The 25,076-nt window shown below is 41.9% G+C and overlaps 1 protein-coding gene across 6 annotated transcripts in view; it reads right to left on the bottom strand.

The window, feature by feature from the left end:
• Positions 1 to 25,076, bottom strand: part of LOC6536119 (homeotic protein antennapedia) — a 102,941-nt gene that overhangs the window by 28,188 nt on the left and 49,677 nt on the right. For 2 of the 6 annotated variants that reach the window (XM_039375311.2, XM_015192086.3), the window contains exon 1: positions 6,325 to 6,613. The exons of the other annotated variants lie outside the window; for them this stretch is intronic. The gene's annotated coding sequence lies outside the window, so the exon portion shown is untranslated. Of the gene's footprint in view, positions 1 to 6,324; positions 6,614 to 25,076 lie in introns of those variants that run through there. 6 annotated transcript variants of the gene reach the window in all.

Genomic DNA, 25,076 nt, shown 5'->3' with positions numbered 1-25,076 from the left:
GCTGTTTGTGGAAAGGATTACAAGGCGGCCGCAAACAACTGCGACTGTTAACTGGTGGCAGGCTAACCAAACTTCAGCCACTTCTGCTCCACTCCTGCCTGTGTGTGTGTGTGTGTGTGTGTGAGTGTGCTTCTTCTCGCTCGCACACCTCCTGCTCTGCTAGCTGGCTAATTACAATAATTTTTCTAATGTCGCTGCGGTATAAATTTGTAACGTGACGTGGCGATAAGCATCTCTGCTCAGCGACGGAGTTCGTCGGGCCGCAAAACAACATGACAATTTCCAGAGCCTTGGAACACGAACATGGAGGAGCAACATGGAGTTGGCCAACATGGACAAGGTGGCCATCAGCCTGAGAAGCAGCGGCTCCAGCAGAAGCCGGCCTCAAAGAAACTAAAACAGAGCCTCGGCCAGAAACGTGTGCAGCGATAGACATCAGGCGAATCGCTCGGATCGTTGTCAATCAGCGGCCTCAGCCAGGCATACACTCTCAGAAAATAGCTACCAAGAAGGAGAGTCCAATTTTTAATATGAAAATTGATATTGGTTCGTTTTATAAAGCATATTAAAAGCATATTAAGGCATATTATTATATGTAGGCAAATCAATTTAGTTTCTAGCATGACTAGAGTTCTTTGATTTGTTTGTCTAGCTAAAGCTCAATCCGAAACTCTTTCGCAGTGCCCAACTTTATTGGAAATGCACAGTGGACGTGCAGACCGCTCAATCGCTCTACGGTCTACGTTCGTACCGCCCAACTTTCCGCCCGAAACGCCCGTGAGTGTTGGCAATGTGCGCCGCCGGTGGCATTTAACCGCTGTAAATGAGTTTATCTGGCGCAATCAGCAATTTTCGGTATCCGCTTTTGTGATGTCGCTGCGCATGTGCAGTTGAATGTTAATTAATTGAAATGTACTCGAACTTACAGCGCACAGCGGCGAAGAAGACAGCGCCAGAGCAACAACAATGCCGGCAGCCCTCCCCCTTTCGATCCCCCCACCGCCCCTGCGGGCTCCCTATTGACAATCGCGATCGCCGGGCGATAAGCAAATTGCAGGCGCTGCAGTTCAAAGGAAAACGACAATTATGCGCCGCACTCAGGTCTCGTTTTTTGTACATGCTTCAGTTTTGGCTAACTTCTTGGGGCTTTGGGGCTTGTGTCGCGAATCGAAACAAAAGCCTTGCGTTGGGGCAGAGGCTACAAAAAATTGCGATCAGTCTGGGAGCAGGAAAGTCGTCGCTTCATGGAAAAGCAAATTAGCTATGAAAAAATGTCGAGCAACATAAAAAGTCTTAAAGTAACGCAGTTACTAATTTTTACTAATCCATATTTATTAGATACTCGATTATTTATCAAGGAGTCGGACTATAATAATAATAATAAATACTACGGATTGCACAATTAACACCAATGGAAACTTTCAGCGGTCTGGAAACTTTGAAGCGCACTCACATGCTCCATATTCTGGGCTCAACCGGATTACATAATTCCCCTTAAGCCCTGTCCGGCTCCTTCTTAACCCCATCCTACCCACAACAATAAGGAAACAACAGCAACAACAACAGCGAACAGATCATGGAGTCTACGTCCACTCCGAGGCTAATTAAGTTATTGGCTGCACGTTGGCAACTTGTTGCGGCATTTGGTTGACATTCGAGTGCAATTGACTTAATCCCCAGTAAGCTGTGGCCCGATGTTGTTGCCGCCAGACTGCAGAGTGCAGCTGCAGCTGCCACTGCCACTACCACTGCCACTGCCCCAAAGGTGCACTATTGTGCACTCGCCTTATTTGTACCGACAACACAACAGCAGCAGCAACATCCACGGCAGCGGCAACGGCAGCAGCAACTGCAACAGCTACAACTGTTGCCACTGCAACAGCAACATGAGCCAGTGGATCCACTGCGTTGGCGGTGGATTCCCTCCGCTTTTCCCCTCCTTTCCGGCCTTGTATGTTAATTTGTTTTGGGATCTCCTCAGCAGCGTCTAGTTGGGCGCGTGTCATCATTAACGTGGCCAACATACCCGCGGACTCCGGCATTATTGCCTGCCCTTTCACATTGTTCCCGCTGCATCTTGGCCAAAAGAGAGCTCAACAATGGCAGTTGCCTTAATGGAAAGGCTAACACCCGCGGCAACAACAAATGACCCGGGTAAATAAAATAATAGGGATGCACATCTAAAGTTTAGGAGGGGCAGACTTGGAAAATAAGTAAAACAAATAAATTTTTAAATTAAGAAAGATAATCAGCAATCATAGATAAATGTTTATAATAAAAGAGAGATTTAAGGGTTCACTTTAAAGTACTAAAAGTTCGTTTTAGTTAAGGGAATATATTAGTAAATGCATTAAGTAAATTTGAGCCTACATGAATATTCAGACAAAACGAAGTTTATATATACTGTCCATAAGTTTCGTGCCCGTCTCAATAATTATGCCGCCCAAGAAATAAACTCCACCTTTTAAACCACACATCAGCTCATCAGTGCTTTTCTCCCACATTTGATAAATCTGCGAGTCCGCAGCTTTAAATTAAGGCAAATTAATGGCTATTCACGGGCAAAAGTTAAAATCAATGGGAACTAGTTGGTCGACTGAAATCTGGGCCAGCAGAGGAGAAATAGCGAATAATATCGCCGAAATGTCGAACGGATCTTCCCAAGCTGCCGTCGGCGCTTTGATTAAGCGCTGTGACATTTCTATCGCTTGCTGCAGATAAAGGGGAAAAAACACAGAAATTGAAATTGAAATTAATGCCAGATTGATGGCAATCGCTGGACGACATCGCTTGTCATTCCATATTAATGGACACCGAGAGCGCCGGAGATTATCTGGCCATAGCCTTTGATCATTGGTGGCCATGCAAAGAGTGCTGCTCCTCGAAGTGATTTTATCATAAAATAAAGCGAAGCGCATAACATGGGTAAACTAATTGCAGTGCCGAACTGCAGCTGAAGACTGCAAGTCTGACTGCATTTGCATATGGCAGATACTTATACTTATTAACAAACGACTTGTGACACTGATGGCTTCATCAAACTTCAATTGGGATATTAAAGAATGAATTCTGTGTTCATGTTCTCAAACAAACAGGGTAAAATGTGTTTTTCAAATTGGAACATAACCATATAAACTACATTGTAGTGCATACAATTTGAAACTAATTGTATTGTCGGACGACAACTGACAACTGCATGCATCTATCTGTATGCCGTTGGTAGATACTTTTGTGGGAGCGAGAGATTATCGGACGACAGGTGACAACGACAGCTTCATTATAATGCAATTAGTGGGGCTTATGGCAAAATTAATTTTTAATACAACGCGCTGCGAAAACTGCAAGTGACAGGAGTCACATGAGAGGACACAAAGGACTCCCACATGGGACCCACACAAAGTACCCCCTGTTCAAGCTCAACTTTAGCTGACAGCCTGCACTTGTCCGCCCCAGACTCTCGGCTCCCTACTCCGGCATATATATTGTATATATACATATAAGCATATAGTAGTCGGCAGTCTGAAGTCTCCAGTTCGAGTTGTTGGAGTGCGTGTGTTATTCAATATAACAGCATGTTGAACAGCACTAACAACAAGCAACTGCAGCGACTTCGAGGCACGCTGCAAAATCTAACGAATATGTAAACGATATGCTAGAAAAATGTCAGTCAAACTGTCGCTTCCAACACACGCGCAGCAGCAGCAACAACAGCAGCAGCAACATGCACGGCAGCAACAACATTTAGTCACTTGATGCTTATATTGAAAATTGTTCTCTGCATTGCATTTTGCAGTAGTTGCATCCGACGTTTACTGCTACGTTGCAGTGAAAGAAAGGCGCTCGGATAGTAAGGGTATTTAAACACAAAAAAAGTGCTCTTAAACAAAGTGCATATGTAAATATATTTATACAACTTGAACAAATTACTTATGGAAGGTATCTTCAGAAAATACAATACATTACATGACTAGTTAAGGAAAATATGTATTAAATAGATATTAAATCATCATTAAGTAAATGTTGGGAATGCAGAATATGGTTACATAGGGTTTATAAGAACACTTAATTCCTCATATTTGCTTATTTCAGGATTTTTGCTTTTGGTTCAAGTTTAAGCTATAAGTAAAGTATTCTGTGCTTTACTTTCGATTTTCGCCCAGTGCAGTCGCAGTTCACCTCAGTTTTGATCAGACTTACGGCCAGAACCAGCTGTAGTCTGAGCTCTGGGGCAGGCAGACGACGAGCAGAATGAAAATAAAAAAATAACGAAAAAATAAACACATTTATGGAAATTTATTCATAGAACTTATGAAACCGATAGACAACAGCAACAACATGAGCAACAACAAATCCAGGGAAAAAGCGCCTGTCTGACGGGGTCCCACAAGTCGACCTGCGCCCCCTCAGCCGCCCCCTCAGCCGCCTATTTTGCACCGTTGGTGGCTTGTGAGCCTGGTTTAGTTTCGCCGAACAGTTGTCAGTTTTTTCTCTTTTCCAGTGATTTTTTAGTACTGTTCGTGCGCCACAGCCTTGGGCTTTTGGCTTTGGCCGGGGGAAGGGGAGGGGGAGCTTTGTGCAACGGGAGGCGTTGAAATGATTGCCACAGCATGTTATATTTACTATATAAATATGCGCACGAGCAACAAAGAGATTGTTTTTATCTGTCTCGGAATTGTTTGCTCAATGAAAGTGCCGTACAAATAAAGAGCGTGGTGCGAGATGCAATTTGTTGATGATTTCATAAAGGGAAACGCACAAAAAAAAGGGAAAATTCGTTGCACAGTGTTTAAAAAACTCCCGAAAATCTGCTATCAATTAAGTTGTATATTTCAGTGAAAAAATCGTACAACCTAATCCGTATCCTTATAGTTTCATTAATTTTATCCAGCTGTTGCATTAAGTTTGAAAGTTTTCAAAGTAATCATGTACACAGCAGTTAAAGCATAACTAGCTAAGATTCCATAATTTTAGCTGAAAATCACGACTAATAATGAAAGCTAATTAACTCAGTTATAAGATTTAATTATTCCTCAAAGTTTAAAAATATGTTGCAATCGTTTAATCAAACAGTACCCGATAGAGATCTCGCATTCGATAGTCCATAGGATTTTCCGCTTCTCATTACACGCTTGGAACATTGAAACATTCTTGTAATTTTTTTTATTTGCACTAGCAATTAAATTAATTGTTACTTGAATACTTTGACGCCATTCAGCGGCACATCATTATTACCCGGCTACACGGATACGCCAGTTTTTGCTGTTGAGTGGCTGTGTGTGTGGCGAACATATTCATATGCCAGATGAGAGAAAACTAAAAAATATGCGCGAAATTGAGAGCGAGAAATGATTTATGGCCATTGCCAATTGCAGCTGAGCGAGCGAGAGCGAGAGCGTAGATGTTGCGGGGGATAAGTTTAAAAATTGGGGAATGGCAGCTCTCCGTCTCGCTCGTTCGGTGCATGCCCCTCTCGCTCTTTCCCTTTCTTATCTGCCATGGTTGCATCTGCATCTGCGTGTGCTAATTATTTCATATGTTTGGCGGATCTCTCGCTCTAATTGTACCTCTGTTCCTCTCTTCCTCCATAAACTAGGTGCCATTCCGCGAGTTTCCCGGTTTCATTTGTATATTTTGTGTTTGGAGAACAACTTGTTTGATTACCGAGGCACTGAAACGTTTGAACCACGATTACAAATCGCGATTTCCGATTACCCGGTGCTAATTTGCTTTGTAAAACGACGACGAGCGAGCCGAGAAAGATTTATGAACTGCTTTAATGATCTAATTAAATTGCAACTAGCCGTGAATATCATTCGACGATCCCCCTCCATCGCAGTGGTATTACTTTTTTTTTCCATTAATCATCGGACTGCTGGTGCTCGCTTCTATGAGAATTATTCTGATTACATTGAATTATAGACACGCGTTTGTGCTTATTAATTTGATTATCAACTATTATCTTTTCGAGTTGGTATTGGCTTGGAATTTCATTGTATTAGGCCGTTAAAAATAAATCTGAATGAATACTGTATTTCACTTCATTGATTGCGGCTAATTGTGTGAGAGAGTAAACTGGAATATGACGACAATTGAAATATTTTTGCAGCTCTGAAAACAAGAGCTTTTAGGTATGCAAATCTTAAATGAGTAAGTCATTTAATTGAAGCCTTTGGGGAAATCAAGTGGCTTAAATATGAAGCAGATTTAATAATCATAGTTTAATGAAATCTATAAGTCAGAAAAGTAACTTTTTAAAAATAATTTTATTAAGATATTTTCAATTTAACCCTAAATATGGTTGGTAAAAGATTTATTAATATTTACCTTAGTTTTCTGTGATTGTATTCGTGTCTTTTCTATCGATATATATAATTGTTGTGTAAAAGTCGGTGCCCAAAATATATATTCATGTATATTTATATTTATTCGTGTGTACTTTGCCCAGCTAAAATGTTCATTGATGTTCATCGCTCACTTTATATACACAGTTTTGTTCGGATACTTCGATTTTTCCGTTTAATATATAATATCACAAATTCTTTTTTAAAAACGTAGACGTTTTGTAAGATTTACACTTAAATTACTGCTTAAACTGTTATATTTAATGCCGCTAAATATAATATATGTACAATCACAATTCTGGCGAGCTAAGCATATTTGTGTGGAAACGATGCGAATGTTTTGAGATTGAGATTGGGTAAATGTTTATGTTTGTATTGATATTTTTATGCTGGGCTTTACACTCGTTTGTTTTTGTGTTGCGGCTGCTGATGGCGAACTTTTTGAATTTCTTTAGGTTTTGCAAACGATACAGAAGCAAAATTAATAGAATCCGCGCCACCACGATGGCAATCAGAACGATAAACGAAAGGACGAGAAGATGCAAACGCAAATAATTTCGATGTTGGCGCGACGCTCTGCGTTTTCTACCCATAAACCCAGAGGTATCCGTATCTCCGCTGGCTTTCATACAGGTCAGAATCGAATTCAATTTGCCGCGGACCGTCCTCCCGGACTTATCAGCATGGATTTCTTATCGCCGGAGCTCAGAGAACGAGCTGAACGAAAATTGGCGATCTCGGTGTCGTCTCCTTCGCAGCCGGAAAGTTCAATGCTGCTGCTGGCTATCAGATAAGCCCTATTTTGACTAAGGGTCCGTGTTGCAACCGGAAATTATGAAAGAAATCAATTTCGTGCTTTCGGACTGATGCTGGCAACATGCGCGATTTTCGGCGAATTTTCCATGTCATTTTCAGGCGGCTCCACCATGCGGCACTTGGCGCCCGCTCATTTTGCGCCAAAATATTTGCGAAAAGGTCGCTTATGTCACTATTATCTGGTTCTGGTTCCTGTTCCTATGCTCCCTCTTGTTCTTTCTTTTGCCTCTTGGTGTGGCCCTTGTCCTGAGCAGGCAGCCAAAGTAATGGGGAAACCATCGACTTTACGAATTTATTTTTATACTTCTTCAATATTTCTTTATCTTATTTCTTTGCGGGTCCGCTGGTGTGTATTTCTATGTTCGATATTTGGGAATTGGGAACGAACCGAACGGAACTAAACGCGTAAAACGACGGCAAAACCGAAAGCAAAGTGCGAATCGAGCGGCGGCGGCACGTCTATTTGGCACGTCCATTCATTCACAACTGAACCGCCAGTGAATCACAATGAGCCCGGCTCGTAAACATCGCATGTTGCCCATGGCTGCCGCCGGCAACATGTTGCTGCTGCTGAGCAACATCAACAGCGGCAGCAGCAACACGGCCAGCATCGAAAATGATAAATGGCGGCATTGTTTTTGTGCAAACACACACTCTCGCCGGCTGGAGAACGCAAACAGTGCGGGATGGGTAACTAGTAGCTCGTGCAGTAGTTCTTGCGCCATTTCGGGAATCGTATGTTTTTTTACCTTGAGAGTGATTTAATAAAGTTAACTGCAGATAATTTATTATCTTATTAATTTGACGTTTTTTTAGCACAATTTTTAATCTTTTCTAAACTTAATGCTTAGAATGTTTTCTGCACCAAAATCTACAAAGCTTTTTGCTCATTGTATGCAGTAATATTAAAAGCATATGATATAAATATATGTGCTAAAAATAATAATGTATAAGTTTTGATGTGTTTATCAATACTGTCCCTCCGACCTTTTTTCCAATTAAAGTAATGGAACCCTTTATTTATCTAAAATACATAATACATATTTAAGTATACCAATTTAGAATATTTTTTGAAACCAAGTACTTTTAACACGTATCCAATAAAAAGTTGTATAAAATAAAAACTTATATACTAAATAAAATAATTTTGCAGAAAATTGTTATTATACATTCGCGCGCACTGTGCTCTTCAGCAACATTTGTTGCCGCGCTTTGGCCAACTTGTTAGCAAAAGTGCTGTCGGCGAGCAATGAGGTATCTTCGAAATAATTATTACATTTAAATAGCTGAAGTTACAACTTGAGAGTGGACATTTATAAATGGGCATAAATTAAATACACACTAAGTTCAATAAAAATTATGTAAATAGTGAAATAATTGCTGTGGAATATAAATGATAACTAAATAATTGAGAGCTTTGCATGAGGAAAATTTAAATTTTATATAGAAATTCTTTGTCGTTTTCAGATTAGCACTTTGATTTTTCGCCGATAATTGCTGCCATGAATATATAATAATTCAGTAGCCACGCAGGGTAGGAAGTTGTGTTTGTTTAGTAGCCAGCGAACCCTTTTTATATCTATTTTTGTTTATGGGAACAGGCTGAACTTGAATATTTGTTTCTTTGGGCTACATACAGCAACAACATAATCACAAAAATTACCGCCATGCATATGAAATACAAATATCCCCCTCTCGGAAATCCCCCCTCGAAGAGCACGCACACAAAAAAATAAAAAAGCGGAGAAATAAGATTTATGGCTTTTGGCGGCGCAATTGTTGTTGCCGCTTCTATATAGTAAAAAGTTGAGCCGCAATTGAAAGTGAAAAGCGTGGAAACGGGGAAGTCATCGAGAGTGTCGTCGGTCAGTGAACGCCGAGGTCCAAGGACCTCTCTTCCCTCTCCTTTCCCATGTCAGTGGTATGGCTTCATTACGCCCTAAGGTCCTGTTCTTCTCCTGCATTCAAATCTATATCAGATTTTCAATATCCCTTTGCATATATTTAAGCGCTAATTGCGTGAAGCCATAAATCTAAATTCTGTGTTTTATTCAGACAGAGACGGCACGAGGCCGAGCAGGCCAGACAGAGACGGACAGATGGAGTTGATAACTTCATTTAATGCATTTGCAACGCACCAACTAGCAACAGTTGTTGTTGCCCATCTTTTCTCGTTTTCTTTTTATTTTGATAAAAAAAAAACAGAGCTGCAGATGCCAGGAAAAGGTGGTTAGGCCCTATTTATAAGACCCATTACATTTTAACATACGAAAAGCATTTTGAAGATAAATTCTTGTATTCCATTTTAAATTTATTAGGAAAAGTAAGAGTATGTAAGTAAGTAACTAACGGAAAAACATTCATTTATTGTCTACTGTCGGTCTTTATAATAGTGAGATAAATATTAAAATGTTCGAGAGGGTTAAGATTTAAAATCAGAGAAAAATCAATACCATCTTTAACTATATTTCCTCGCTCCTGTTTCACTCGCATTAATTTAATTTATTTCGGCATCTGTTTCGAGCACATTTAACATCCATTAAGCGCTGCAATTATATTGATTGCACGGCATCCCAGTACACAGCCCATCCCTAATGCACTTCCCCACCCCTGAAAGGACACCCTCATTGTGCACATCGTCCTGTCCCCTGCTCAAAGCAGCGCCGTTCAATCAGGGCCACTCTGAAGCGGGACGTCATTAGCCATATCCTGGATTCAAGAAGAAACTGCCATGCACAATGGCCAACGACGTATCAAAAACAATTTTCGCCGCAAAATCCGTTGAATTGAAATTTCAACTTAGGGAAAAGGGTCCACTCCCACTGCCACCCTCCTCAAAATCCGGACACCCTCCGTCGACCCACTGATGTCAGGCCAAAAGCTGACAAAGACGAAAATCAAAAACGTTACGTGGTCCTGGCAGCTTCCACTTCAGACCAGGACTCGAAATTAGAGCCTCCCATGCAACTGCTAATGGGAGCACACACACAGTGCCTCCAACTAAAACACACGCACACATGTCCACTACTACAGTCAGGGGCACACAAATACTGATGAACAACATAAATAGGATATCAGCTCGGAAAATTAAACTGAAGTTAACTAAAAGCCATGAGTCCTTGTGAAACATTCATAAATTTGTGTATACATTTAATCCATTAAGTTCTAGAGATATGTTTTAAAAATCCTACATAAAGAGTTAATATGATAGAAAGCACGTCATTGATATCCTGTTAATATTCCATTTAATCCCTTTTTTTTTGTCTTCTTGACTTAATTTAATCAGTGGCTAAATTTCTAACTATGGGTTCCTGCCTGTGGATATCCCGCATCCATATCCAGTGTAGCAAGAGGCTCGAAGCGGGGGGCGAGTGACGGGGAGCGAGCGAGTTGACTGGCAAAAGATATTCCAAACTCCCATATCCGATCCGCACACACACTCGCACGCGAACACACACACACACATACAATCGCACATTCCGGCTCGCATTCGCATATGAGTATTGAACGACGAAATGAAACGCACATAAATCAAAATGGCCGGACAGCGGACCCAGCGACGGGTCCGTTTTAGACTGACAGGCGGACTCCGTTGCCTGGAACAGGGGCGGCGGACGAGGGGGAAAACTCCGGGGACGGGGGAAACTTTGGGCGCACGGGAAATGAAACTGAAAAGGGAAAGGAAACGGCATTTTGCTGCCGTTACCGCTGCTTCTGCTTCTGCCTCTGCCTCGGCCTCTGCTAACGGTTTGGTGGTTGAGTAGAAGGGGATAGAGGGCAGGGTTGCCCGAAGGGGGTGGCGAGTCGAGGGGGTGGGTCTGGAAGCAGGACGTCGGCGAGGGGGGTGGTGCGGGCATGGATGAGTGCGCGCTGCTGAACAAATGAAATGACGACGGGTTGACTGCCTGTCAAAAGAACAAACATGGGCGCACAAGCCTCTGTCGCCGTCGCCGTCGCTGCCTCAGTCGGCGTCGATGCGGCGTCCGCGACCTCGCTGTCTTCCACTGACAAAAATGGGTTTATTTACTTTGTATTTTAAAAATAGTGTATTCCAATTGAAGTTACGAAAACTCAACTAACATTTTGAATTAAGTGGTGTTTTGTGACAGAAAATCGCTTAAAATACATACTGCTTTATTTGTATTCTCAAGACTTTCGTATTATATCGATCAGTATATATAATTTATTAATTGACTCGCCTGAACACTTTTCGTGCAGTGCAGTCGCCATAGGAAATCAAATGAAATGAAATGCACACATGACGAAACAAAAGCCAAAAAACACAAAACACCAAACCGAAAACCGAAAACAACAGAAGCAGCAGAAGCGGCCGAAACAAAAAATTATCAACCGAAAGGCCGCTGGCAACAAACAACGAAAGCAAAACAAAAGCTCGCAAATAAGCAAAGAGGAAGAAGACGGGAGAAGCCATCATTGTAATCATCACCAGCAGAGGGTTAAGGGTCCTGCCAGTGGGGGAGTATCGGAGTGGGGAGCCGGGGAGCTGGCGAGCTGGGGACTTGGGCGCAGGAAGAGCTGGAACGAAGCAGCGGCGGCAACAGGAACGGAACAGCGGGCATCCCAATCCTGACAGGCCCTGTCTGTCGGTGTCTGCGTCTGTGTCTGTGTGTGTGCCTGTGTTAGTGGTAGTTGGCAGAAGGTCGAAAAGGGGGAAGCGTGGGTCCTGGAGAAAGGCTTTGTGTTGGTCACATTTGCGGCTTCGCCCTTTAACCGCTGAATATTAATTAACGCTAATAGAATTGTTAGGAAAAAGGAACATTTACTAAGTGCTAGAGTGCGGCCATTTGGACAGGATTGAGTTTTGTTTTGATAAGAAGCTTTGGTAATAGATTTCTAAGAAAGTTTATTCCCATTAATATATAATTACATTTTAGCACAAAAGGCAAGCAAATTATTCAATTCCTAATTGGAATATTTCTTACTGGAACAAATACCCCTGCCAAGGTAGAGCGACATCTAACAACAATTTAGTGTCCTTACCCAAAGATGAGAGCATAAGTCAAGCGGGATGATTACACTGAATTACGAGCCGCACCTGTCATCGATTCGGCCACAAACCCCTCTTCGAAATAATAATATTCCCCGAAAATTAAACACATTATAGAGAAAGAATGAGGAAAACACCATTGAACACGCCCCCGTTTCAGGTCCGAAAACATCAATTGGAAATTGAAATGTTTCTATTGTAACGAATATCAGTTTCGACATTTTCCAAAGACAGCGAGGAAACCCAAAAAAGAGAACAGCCGAAGGACATGAGAAGAAGGGGCTGGACATGCTGCCCTGTCCTGTCCTTTTTCTCGATCCTGTTTTCCCTGCTGGTGTTGGCAACGCACATGTTCCAATCTAGGCGCAAAAAACTGTACATGAAATGATTACCCGAGCCGAACCGAACGGAACCGGGAAAAAATAGAATAGTATTTCAATTTTAGAAACGTGTTTCGGAGGGCGAAAAAAAACATCTTCAAAACACGAAATGGAAATTTTTTCCCGAAACTGGAGAGGGCGACTTGACTTGTCTTTGCCGGATTTTTGGACACTTTCTAGTGCGTGTGTATCGGGAAAAACACCCCCGAAAGGCAGGAACGGAAACTGAAACATGGAGGCACGGACACGGACACAGACACAGACACGGACAATGACGGATGAGTGCTGTCATTATGGCGGCAGCGTCGAGGGCTGAAGTGTGTCTAAAATCGAGCTGACGAACTGTCACTCACTGGCGCACTCCCTTCGCCAGTCGGAGAGATTTTGTGGCATCTGGAATGGCGTCTGTCCATCCACCAGAAGGCAGTCACCAGATACCAGATACCAAATACCGGGTACCGGGTACCGGATAACAGATACCACGCACCAGATAGGGGGAGGATTTTCTCAGATTGATTGCTGCCGAAATGGATGAAACGGCAGCAACATGGCCGCCAAAGATGCGATGCCAGCTTCTCCGGTTAATATTCATAAATACGGCAGTCACGAAAGGTGCCAAGCTAGCAACCGGAAAATGGAAAATGTTAATTGTATGCCACGCACTCAAGTTGAAAGCGCACGCAGTCGAAATGGCAGCGATTGGAGTTGTGAAAATGGATATGAAAATGGAAATTTGTATTTTACTCATGGAGTATTATTTTCGGCTGGAATTGGGTTGGGCTCTTTTCGGTCTTAATACAAGAACACAAACTTTAATTGGTTGCGCTTGAGAGACACTTGGATGAGTTGAGGTTGAACAATGCGTAATGGGTTATTCTTTCCATGGGAGTCGAGTTTGGCCGTTTTTGGGGTGATCTGATAAAACTAAAGTCAAGGAGATCAAGATCGAAATATCTTACCACAACCAAAATAGTCAAGAAAAATATATGCTACCTGGAAAGAGAAAAAATGAACAGTTCGTTAGCCTTTTGTATATGATTTATAATGGAAATATTTTTCGAAATATTTTTAATGCAAAGTAACATTTAGTAGTTACCTCCGTTACTCAGTTTGCTACTATTCTAAAATTGAATTTGAATACATTCTTTTAGACTTAACTTTTCAGTTTAGTCTCTTAACAGGCAGAATCAGTGTACAGTACTCGAACTCCTAAAATGTTATTGTTAAGAAGTAGAAACCGTTTTTTAATTTGCACAAGTAAAATGCACTTAAATATTCGTCACACGCTTACACGTGACCGAAGGAAATTAAAGCCGGAAGGAAGGCCGTTCCCCCAGAAACCTTTCAGAGCAACCCCTTAACGATGTACTCCCAAATGAATCGATGTGCCAAGCCAACGCACGGCCTAAAATCAGTTCAAGAAACTCCAGTCCGAAATAGCGCAAAACAACAGTCGCCCGAGCCGAAAATGGCCAACTTTGGGTGGGAAACTAAGGATGGAGTTTTTCGTCCTCGGAGGTGGAGAAATGGCGGGGCTAGAACCCGCGCCATACATGAGTTACAATATTTTTCAATTAGAAATTATTCTGTTGAAAGTAATTCGATTATTTTCACTCGGCAGGCGACAGGACTGCCGACTGCCGACAGCCTTTGGCCGGTGGCTGTTGTCAGCATCCGTTGGGCGCAGGAGCCAGGACTTGGGGCACAGGACCTCCCCGAAACTCTGCACAGAAGCTGGCACAGAAGCGAAAAAAATGCAAGCAAAAATGTTTGCAAACAATTTTCGATTGGCGCCCCCGGCAATGGTAAGGGAAGTAAATATATTTTTCTGTTCAGTTTTCAATTTCTTTTCATTTCCCCTTTCTCCCAAAATGAATTATTTTCCCCGAAAATGGAAAATCTGTTGCTGACAAAGTTAACAGTTGCTGGATAATGATTTCCTCGTCGCAAAACAACTAAAGTCACTTAAATATCAAGCAGTGAGAACTTAATCAGGGCTTTGCTTCCAAGATCATTCAAGGGAACCCCTGGTTAAAGTGTCTTCAACCTTAATCGCTGATCGTTCATTCGTTACAAATGTCTCTGGCACTTCATAAAACAAATTTATGAACTCGCCGCACTCGATCATTGATCTCGACATCTTCATCAGGTGATCTGGATTCAGCACGAATGTGTCCCTGAAGAAAACACTTAAAGAAGCAGAATTGAACGTCCTTAATACAAAAAAGGAAATTTCTAGAAATTATTTTGAGCTATTCACATCAAATTTTAAAACAAATTGTTGTTTTGCGGGTGTTGGAGTAAGTCAGTTTTTAAAACAAACTTTTGTTATAAGTAGAATGTGCATTTTAACATTAACCTTCTAGTTTTTAGAGTTTGAATTTGTTCTGAAGAAAGGATCTTTACAAAAATTCATGGTGAAGTTTGTATAATTAGTTGTCTCATATATTTCGTTATTAATTTAAGTGGTTCTGCAGATGTTTATCGAGGGAAACACATATTTTACGCGCCTATTTAGTCCTTATTTATTCAAGTGCACGTCTTGTTATAACTCAATTGTTTGATCCAAATTCCATGCAATTGCTCCCCTGGTTACCCATTGTGGCGGTTCTTTCCGATCCGAGCCCATTCGTTATTGCAACTGGCCAAGACTCCTTCTCCTGCTGCCAAAGTCGGACTCTGGGCTAATGAATTTAATGCAACTTTCAGCCGCCTCAGGCCGCTGTGCACTCGCATGGGTCTTTGTTTTTGCTTCTGTTTCTGTTTCTGTTTCAGCGTTTTTGCCGACTTTTCATAGCCATTTGTGTCTGACGTTTTTGCGCCCGAGTTATGCGTATTTATGATATACTGAGTACGTTTTTCTGGTTCCCCCCTTCCTCACGAAGTCTAAAGTCGGAGGTCTGGGATCTGCGCATGCACAAGATGCCTGCCACTATGTTGGTTAACCTGTTGCGTTGTTGTCGGCCTTTTTTGCGCCTCATTGTTAGCCGGGTTTGCCGTTGGCGACCGGTTTGTGACATTTTCTTGTAAGCCACGCACCTACAAGTCAAACTTTATCTCGCTCATTGCGGAATGAAGTTGTTACAGTTTTTCCCTCCCATCCGATCCGATCCGATCCGACTTGAGTTGATTTTTGATTGTCACACAATTGTGACATGAAATGACGCAATGCACGAGTTATGCCCCGGTGCCCTCTATATTCCACTTATGTCCCGATGTCCCGATGCAAGATAATCAAGATTGGGTCTGGTCCAAGGTTTATCGGATTGCATTTCAAGTTGGGCATTAAATATAAGGGGTTTTATTCGGAAATATATATTCACACTTTAACTGGTTAAAAATATTGGCAATAATAACTTTGACGTACATATGAATTATTATAAATTCCTTTCCCATTTTTATGAATTGCAATACTCCAAATCGCGACCCTTGGCCCTTGGCCATGACCAACACGGTAATCCAATTTGACCTGGAACTTCCTGGAACCTCTGTGTCCGCTCCCATTTCGAGTTCAAATCGATTCATTAAAACTGACCGAGGAAAGGGATCGATTTTGGGCAGCGGCCAAAGACACAAAAAAAAGACAGATATCTAACCAAAATAAAAGAGCTGACCAGACAGAGACGCCAACCCATAATCAAATCCCAGCCATATACACACATACACACAGTGGGCCCAAGAAATTCGCAGCTTGGGGTAATTTTGTAGGCGTTCTTACTCAGATTAGGTCAGGAAACGTGCTTTGAATAGAGGACCGTCTTCTAGCCTCGACGCGCTTCTAAGACATCTAAGCCATATCAGAATCTGACTCAGAATCCGAATCAGAATCAGAATCGATGTTGTTGTCCTTCCTGTGTGCGTGCGAATCAGTTAAACTCGTTTTATGGCCAGAACGGGGGCTTCACTCGGACACATGGCCATCTCCTGTTGGCCCAATATATGCATGCAGCGCACATAAATCACTGTCAACCATAATCATTTAAAATCAATCAAAATGCGAACGCTTTGACTGCAGAATTGCCGGGAATTGGTCGAACGTGGCCAAGTCCCACCAGCTCGACGTTCCAGCTCCAATCGGAGCTCCAATATCTCTTCTCATCGCACACACATGTGCATTAGCACCCCTCTCCCCCCACCCCACTAGCCCCTAGCAGACCCTGCGCTCCTCCCCAAAACCCCTCCTAACCTCCTATCAAACGTCTATGATCTCGCGCAGTTGGTCAGTTCTGGCTGTCTGGACTCTTGGTCGAGGGTTGCCTGGAGTTGAAGCGATTAGTGGCGCAATCCCTCTCCCATCCTCCCAACCTACCTCCCTCCCTCCCCTATAGCCGTCTTTATCGCTCACCCACTCCTCGCAATCTTTGCCTCACTGGCCGCTGGCCGCTGGCCCGTCAATTTTGTGCAGTTTTTACGCGTGTGTCTCAACCTGTCCGGAATGGCCCAGCTCTGGTGAGCGGCGAATGTTAGAAAATCGCACACATACCGGGGTATTAGCATATCGATGCCCCTCTTGCGCCCCGCCCCCCTCCCCGAAACTGTATGCAGTCGGGGGTCCTGGTCCTGGTCACCCCCTGCCATCGACATGGGCTGTTGTTTACTGGTGTCTGGAACTGACTTTGGCTCGAACTGTGCGTCATGCGTCCATCTAGTGACAGGACTGCACAGTTGCACAGTGGGGTCTGATACAGATACAGATTCTATAGTATTGGCAAAGTTAAAACAGGTAAGAGTGTGCAATCGGGTTATGGTAACGTTCTGAAGATGATTTCATTAGTGAAAGGTTGAAAATATTTCTCACAATTCATATACGATTTATAACAATTTACCAAAGTACCCCATAGTACCATTAATATCGTCGCAGCATGAACCGCTCTGAAATTTTGAAGTTCTGAAGCAGTGGCGTTGCAGTTATAAGCTGTTCTTTTATGGGTGAGCTCTACTAGTTCGCCTTATCGACACGATGACGGCACCAAACTAAATTCTTGCAACGAGGCGCAAATTGCGCTACAAATTATCGATAGATGGGCGATAGGCCGGGAGCAAGTTAATATGCTAGTGCTAGTACTACACGGCGAATCGCTTATATATCCATATCCCATGCTTATCGATCCCATCTGGAGGTGTTCGTTCAGGTCGTATCTCTTTCTCGTTTTTCCCCCAAGCAGATGCCAGTCAATGTTCAATGCCTTGGCACCTGTCAGTGCGAGTGTGTGAGTGGCCGGGTATCTGTGTGGGTGGACCTACATGTATATTCAGACATACTTAAGTATATACATATATGTATATCGTGTGAACTGCTGCATATGTTAATGTTCCCCTGGCCTGGCCGCCATATTCCACTATTTGGCTCGCCCCTCTTAATTTGTTTTTGTTTCAGTCGATTTCTTTGACCAAAAACTTTTGGCCAGCGTCTTTTTGAAAATTACAGTGGAGACTACACACAAGTTTCTATTTAATTTTTTTTTGTTTTCCTTTTTTGAATAATTTAACTCAAAGAAATTCTTTGAGTTTACCTTTTCGCCTTTGCCTCTGTGGCTTTGCTTTGGTTTCCCTGGCTGTGGTTTCATTTCCAGCTCCGGCGGCTTTCATAATAATAATGGCGATAAATCATAAAAATTGCACCTTTCATTCAAGTCGAAGTTGGAGTCGGGGCTCTTTGGCCCTTTTTGGGCTCCCAGACTGAGTATTTTCCCTCTTCCTGTCTGAGCGTCTAATGATAACTTGCACATAAATTTTCAAGACAACAAATAAAACTTAAAATTTCGTTCAAAATAACTAAAAAAAAAGGGTTTCAAACAGAATTACACATATATTTTAAACAAGGAACTCGGAAAACGACTGCTAAGTTTTCAATCGTTTGGAAGACAAGGAGGCACATTTAACATTACTTTTAAGAGAAACGAATTGTATTTTTAAAATATTTAGACATCGACTCCTAAAAATCGTACCAATTTTTTTGACAAAACGTAATATTTATAACAATAGATAATCGCATTTTTTGAGATATATTTTTTCTTTGATTTTAACCGCTTTAAACAAAGCCAAAGGAGACATATTTTTGGACTTGTTCATATCATGGCGCTTAAATCGTGTCGGAAACTATTCTTTTTCGGGATGCCGCACAACTTTTGGTGTCCAAAACAAACCATTGGCTGAAATTTTGGTTAACGTGTGTTTCGTGTTGTTGCTGTTCTGGCTTTTGAATTCTGCGTGTTTTGAATAAATTTTATGCGTTTGCAGTTGACATGACATGTGCGTGCAAACATTTTTCATTTCCCCATTTTGTATGCCACGCTAGTATTTCAAAATATATTCGTAATTAAGTACAAACAACGCAGGCGGCGCAGAGTCGAGAAATATTATGCTCCAAATTGGGTTTTATTGTGCCCCATATGTTTGCCCACAAGGATAACGATCGACGCCCAGCTCATTGCTCTAATTACAGGATCCGCTCCTTCATAATCCGGATACTGGATTCCTGTTTAGCTTTGCGTGCGGGAATTTCATTTTGATGTGTATGTTTTATAATTGAGCAGCAATTAAGATTGTAGTGGGCGATGTGACGCGTGTGAGGAAATTTGAGTGCCGATTTTGAAGAGTATTTACCATATGAGTACTTGTGCGTTAAATTTAGATTAAATCACATTTTCATATTTTAAAGAAAGAAGGTAAAAAATGTAGAACTGTTCAAATTAGTGTTGACATACATATCTTTTTTTCAGCAATATCCCTTTCCATTTCTCTCTTTTTGTTCTGCAGAAGTATATTCAAGTATTGTTAAATAAAGTCTTCATAAATAATCCGCACCAGCTATTATTTGTCAGAAATCGCATCAAGCCAATATACTAGATCCTTTTCAAATTTATTATCCCACATACAAAGTGCCAAATCAGCCATCAACGCTGGGTGCCAAATGGGTTTTCTCGACCATGACAAGAATTTGTTTAAACAAAAAGAGCCAGCAGGGAATTAAGCGAAATTGTGTGTTTTAATTATGACAAGAGCGGGAAGTTGACAGTTTTAGCGCTCTGAAAGTGTCACGGTTGGAAAGAAGCTGATGTTTATTATTTAGAGGGAATATACATATGAAATAAGCCAAATATTTTAAGTGTTTTGCAACATGTTTACGAGACAGGCGGATCGGAATACATATTTATAAAGATTTCTTGAAAAGCTCCCCCGAAAATAAACACAGACATTTTGAAAGGGACCGGGATTGATTTATGGCCCCAAATTGAGGAGATTCCTCCCCTCCATCGCGGATTTTATTGGAAAGGTATCAACTTGGGGTCGGGCCAGCAAGTTGATTTCCATTCATGGACAGCTGCAGGAAACACATGGAACTAATTTTTAATAATTATTTAAAGTGCCCCAAACGCTTGCTTAACCCTCGACTGCCCGCTCGCTGTGCACGGCACCTTGAAATATCTATCTCGTGTTCCTTTTTTATATAAATAATTTGTTGAATTCATTAAAATAAACGCTGCGCATATTCGTATTCCCTTCACGTTTTCAAGTTTTCGGTGGTGACCTTACCGCCCCAAAAATGAAAAGCAACTAATAAAAAACCAGAGTTTTCCCTCAACTGTAGTATTGTTTTCCGTGCTAATTAGTTGAACTTTTCATTGTAGCTAATTAATTATTTGACACGCTTATCTGGACACTCAGATAAAAAGTCAGCTGTCTTCTTCGGCCCTTCGCCGGAAGTGGTTTGGATGGGGCAACCTTTCGCTTCCGACTTTTGAACTGGCCAGGCCACACCTCCCGCTCGGCCATAACAATTAAAATCCAATAAGCAGCCAATCCATGTAATTCACTTAACCAGCCCAGCCAACCTCGGGCTTTCGCAGCAGCGGTTCTAAGGCCATAAAATCCGTTTTACTGCCGCCTAAGAACCTTTCATGAAGTGGATGTGGATGTGGATGTGGAAGTGGAGCGGGGGCTGGGGCTGGGCCACACACTTTATGGGCAACTGCCAGCTGCGGTCTGTGCGGCAAATGGCGAAATGATTGCTTTTTATGACCTCATAAAATTAGATACAAATCGCTTTGTCGACGTTTATCTTTGCTCTGTATCGCCATCTCCTTCTGGCACCCGTTTCTTCCCCTCTCTTTCCCCTCTCCTGTACACGCCTCCTTATAAAATGTGTGCCAAATGCTTGTTGGGTTTTCGCCCGGCCAACTGGTTAAGTAAATCATTTAACGCTTTTTTACTTCTTGTGCCTGTGTGCGGAAATTATCACTGTGGTGCTCACTGAGGTTGGCTTTATGGCCTTGACGGATTCTAAATTGGTAAGGGATTTTCCTTTCCATTCGGTTTAAGATGACGACTTTAATGGCGTTGAGTATAGCTGTGCTTACTGGGGGTGATATTCACCACTGTCTGTGGAGATGTTAACAAGTCATAGTTATAAAAATTATGCTACTTTGATTGATGACATTTTGCAGACAAGCGAGATTTAATTTTGTAAAGCTTTTTATTTACCTATTCTATTCAAAAATGTACATTATTTACTTATTAAGATATCTGTAACATATTAGGTTTTATAAATTGGTTAACAAACTGGCCCAATCTGATTAAAGTATTTTTTCTCCTTTCTCTAAAATTTATTAATTATTCTTCATTCCTTCAACGGAATAAAAGGTCTTTATTCCGAAGAAGTTTAATTGAATTCATTACACTTAAAAAATATCTGCGCTTATAAAACGGGTGCAGAAATGGGAACGAACCAGAGAGGAGACCGGCAGAATAAAAGGGGGCTCAGAAAATAATAATAAACCGCCGCTTGAATTCGATGCAGACACGGGCGGATATTTTTTGACGTTGCCCAAGGAGAAGACATGCTGTGTGATCCCCCTGCCCCCCACTTCATCCCCCGCAGTCGAGGGGCGTAAATGGTTTCGAGGCTGCAAAGGGCAGCCAAAAAAAAAGGAAACCCGAATTCTCTGACGCAGCTGGAGGGCAGAAGCAGTAACAGGAACAGGAACAGGAAAAGGATGAGGATGGGATGAGGACGAGCACCAGCGACACATCCTTTGTGCCAAAAGGTAGCCGCGAAACAGCGACAACAACAATGGTGGTTGCAATTTCCAAATGAAAACTTTTTGCATACCAAAAAATATATGGAATAAATTGAAGAAAAATAATCCAACTCATCGCGAATTCTTGGCCAATCCGTAAGGGATTTCGCACATTTTTACATTTTCCACGGTTTTGGTTAAAGGTGTCACAACTTTAATATCCGCCATGGCTCGAATACGACAGCTCTGGCCGCCACCAGGAGAGATCGGAAGCAAAAAAACCCTACGACATGTTCACTTTATATGTAAATCATCCCAGAGCAACAAGAACAGGATGCAGCACCAAAGGGGAGAATGGAGAATGGGGTGGCTTTCAGGATGCGCCGTAGGTGGCCAGCCAGCGGTATGCAGCGACCGCAGAGGGCGCCGTAAAAGCTTTTTGTGTCAACGCCATCAACGCTGAAATCAATTCAGCCGCCGTCGCCAGAGGACCGAACCCAAAGCACCCCATCCAAAGTGCACTACAAAAATGTCGGTTAATGCAGAAAAGCGGTCTAGAGGCGGTTAGAAAGGAGGTAAGATATGATTATAAATGATATTCTTATATACGGAACTGCGAAATAATTTAACAAAGTAGATTTTACAACATCCATTGAAAGGATAAATAATCTTAGTAATTGAATTTGCTCCTTATTTTTCGGAGTGGACCCAGACCCATCGTCTGCTCCTGGCATTGTTGATGATGCTAAGCTGAGGTCCTGTGGACAACAACGACAACGGCATCGAACAACGAAGGACACTGTTGTGCGTCTTTCCCCACCAGCCGGAGTGAACTTTCACCTACGCGTTTGACTGCATAGCAGGGGGCCCAGAGCGAAAGAGATGGAGCCACAGACAGAGACGGCCAGAGAAAGAGATGCCATCAGCAAGTGTCAATAGCAAAAGCGTTGAGGGAATTATGAAATATTTTATTAAAAGCGAAGGGCGAATGAAGATGGGGATGGAAAATGGGCTGAAGAGAGAATGCCTTGAAAGCCGTGTAAGGGTGGAAAATTTGTGTGGTAATTGTTTCTAAATGAAAGCCCAAATGAAAAATGCAAATAAAAGTTTGGAAGCTTTAAAAACTTACTTTAATGTACATATCTGGTGAAAACGTAAGTAATGCAATACTTTCTATTTACAATGTTCTTTTAATTTGACGTTTTATATATGGCTAAAATACTTCTCCCTATTTCTCAATTGTTCTCAGTTTACTATCTATCAACCTCACAACCCCTCTCAGCCATAAACCCCATCAAATCAATAGCCATCACCAAATGAATGGATATTGATTGGAAATCATTCAAATACCAAACAGAATGACCAGCAAAATCCCGATCCGGAATGTGTCAACGCCAATTCCAAAACGCACAACAAACTGTCATAAAATAGGGGCCCAAAGCAGGGGAAATATGGCAAAAGGGGCGGAGTGCCCAGGCGTACATAATTTATTGCTGCCATTTTCAATTATTTAATCAATAATATTAATTTTCGTATCATATTTTGTCACGGCCAATAAATGGGAAATTTGTAAAACAGGAGCCAAAGGACGGACAACGACATTTCACTCATGCAATGCATTTTACACACACACACACGCGACTGCGGGGAACGGCATTCGTGTTCACACATTCGCACATGGAAAACCAATTGTCCTGAAACAACCCCACAACACCCCCACAACCCCCTTCGGCACCCGCAGTTGCGCATTTCATTTGCATTTTGTGCAGCGGCTGCATTTTCATTTGTCATTCTGGTTCCCCCACCTCCTGGAAATTCCAGATTCCTGGTCAGCCCCAGTGAAATTAGCCACTTAAATTCGCCGCCCACTCCCATTTTTCATTAGCAACAATTACTCAAAGCGGATGAATGGCTTGGTAATTCGCAGGACTTTTTCCCACCAGCGCAAATTAAATTCAGGACAAAACTTTCACTTAAATGCTGAGTGAGGAAAAGTGTAAATGCATCCTGGCAGCATGCATTTTTCCACTCGATTCGATACTCGTTTTTAATCAAATTGTCAATCGCTGTCGCTTGTTGTCCTCGCTCGACTTGTAGTCCGAGTGTCCTTCGAGCGAGCCTCTGCCTCGAAAAGGGGGTCTCTGGCCCCTTATTTATGGCCAATAAACTTCAAATGTTGCATTGGAATTTTTTCATTTATTGCCTGTCGCCCCACCCCCACCCCCACCCTCACCCTCATCCTCAATCGCACTTCGAGTTGTGTTGTCTTTCCGCTCGAGGACAGTGTGAATTTAATTTTGCGTAAATTGTAGCAACAGAATGAAACTGACAAAATACTTCGCACGACTCCGGGACATTGGCAGAGAATGGCTGGCCAGAAGGAATTTAATCTAATTTCAGAGAAGGGAAATTACTTGAATTTACATACAGATTAGGTTGAATTTGGCGATGGGAATTTCTTAGATGAAAATTGAAATGGAAGTAAACTAAATATTTGAATTTTTATTGGGTAATAGTGTTCAACGTCTTACAATTAATATTTACCAGAAATGAAAGAAATTAGTAATTGTTCCGAATAACTTCTACAGATTTCCCAACGATTCCAAATTGCTCTGCATATGTAAACCAAATGAAAATGGCAGTACAAAAAATAAATTAAGAATTTCCAGACGCGCATTGACCCAAAAATTATCGCAACTTAGGAGGTCGTTAAAATTATCATTAAGTTAATGGCCATATAAATAATAAGGACACAGCCATTGACCTTGCTACAGTTTGCTGACCACACGCCTCTTCCCACACCACTTAATCTGAGAAAACGAGGATTAGGGATCGGTAGTCATAAAACCCTGAATAACTTGCCCTTTCCCTTGACCTTCGCGTGGTTCCGAAATTACATAAGATTGCGATGGGCTGGAATTCAGGGACAAAAGTCAGGAAAACTGCAAGAGTGTCCTTGCCATTTGTCCTTGTTCCTGTGTCACCGCTGTGAGACTGTAACTGCAGCGAAGCGATTGCATAAGTTCTATTCTCTCGGCAAGTCAATGTTTTGCCTATTGATATCCTGCGAAATTCCTAAACGACAATGCCAACTTTCTCTTTTTTTGTACTGCCTCTAATCCGAGTTGGCCTTTTGTCCTAAACACTTTCGCCTCAAAAGGACTTGATCCTTTGTGCAGGCGAACAAACAGGTTGCCTGCCGCTCAAAAGGGATTGAAGAGAAGAGCAAGAGAAAACTCTGGTACACGGTGAACAATATCGTAATTTCGAAAAATTTACATTTGGAAATTGGACTTCGGTTTGGAGAACACACGTTATTAAAGAATTATACATTTTTCAATAAAATGCGATTGAAAAATAATACTTAGTACATTTTTTTGTGAACCATTTGCGTTGTAGCGGTAACCAAAGCAAATATAGTAAAATTCTTGATTTTTTTGGAGTGTACCGATTGAGACAGATCTCAGTGTGGCTCAGTCAGCGGCCCAACGAAGATGGATTGTGTGTGAAA

This window comes from Drosophila yakuba, chromosome 3R (assembly GCF_016746365.2).
Source record: "Drosophila yakuba strain Tai18E2 chromosome 3R, Prin_Dyak_Tai18E2_2.1, whole genome shotgun sequence".
Lineage (NCBI taxonomy): Eukaryota > Metazoa > Arthropoda > Insecta > Diptera > Drosophilidae > Drosophila > Drosophila yakuba.
Note: the sequence above shows the minus strand (reverse complement) of the source record. Positions and strands in the feature narration are given on the sequence as shown.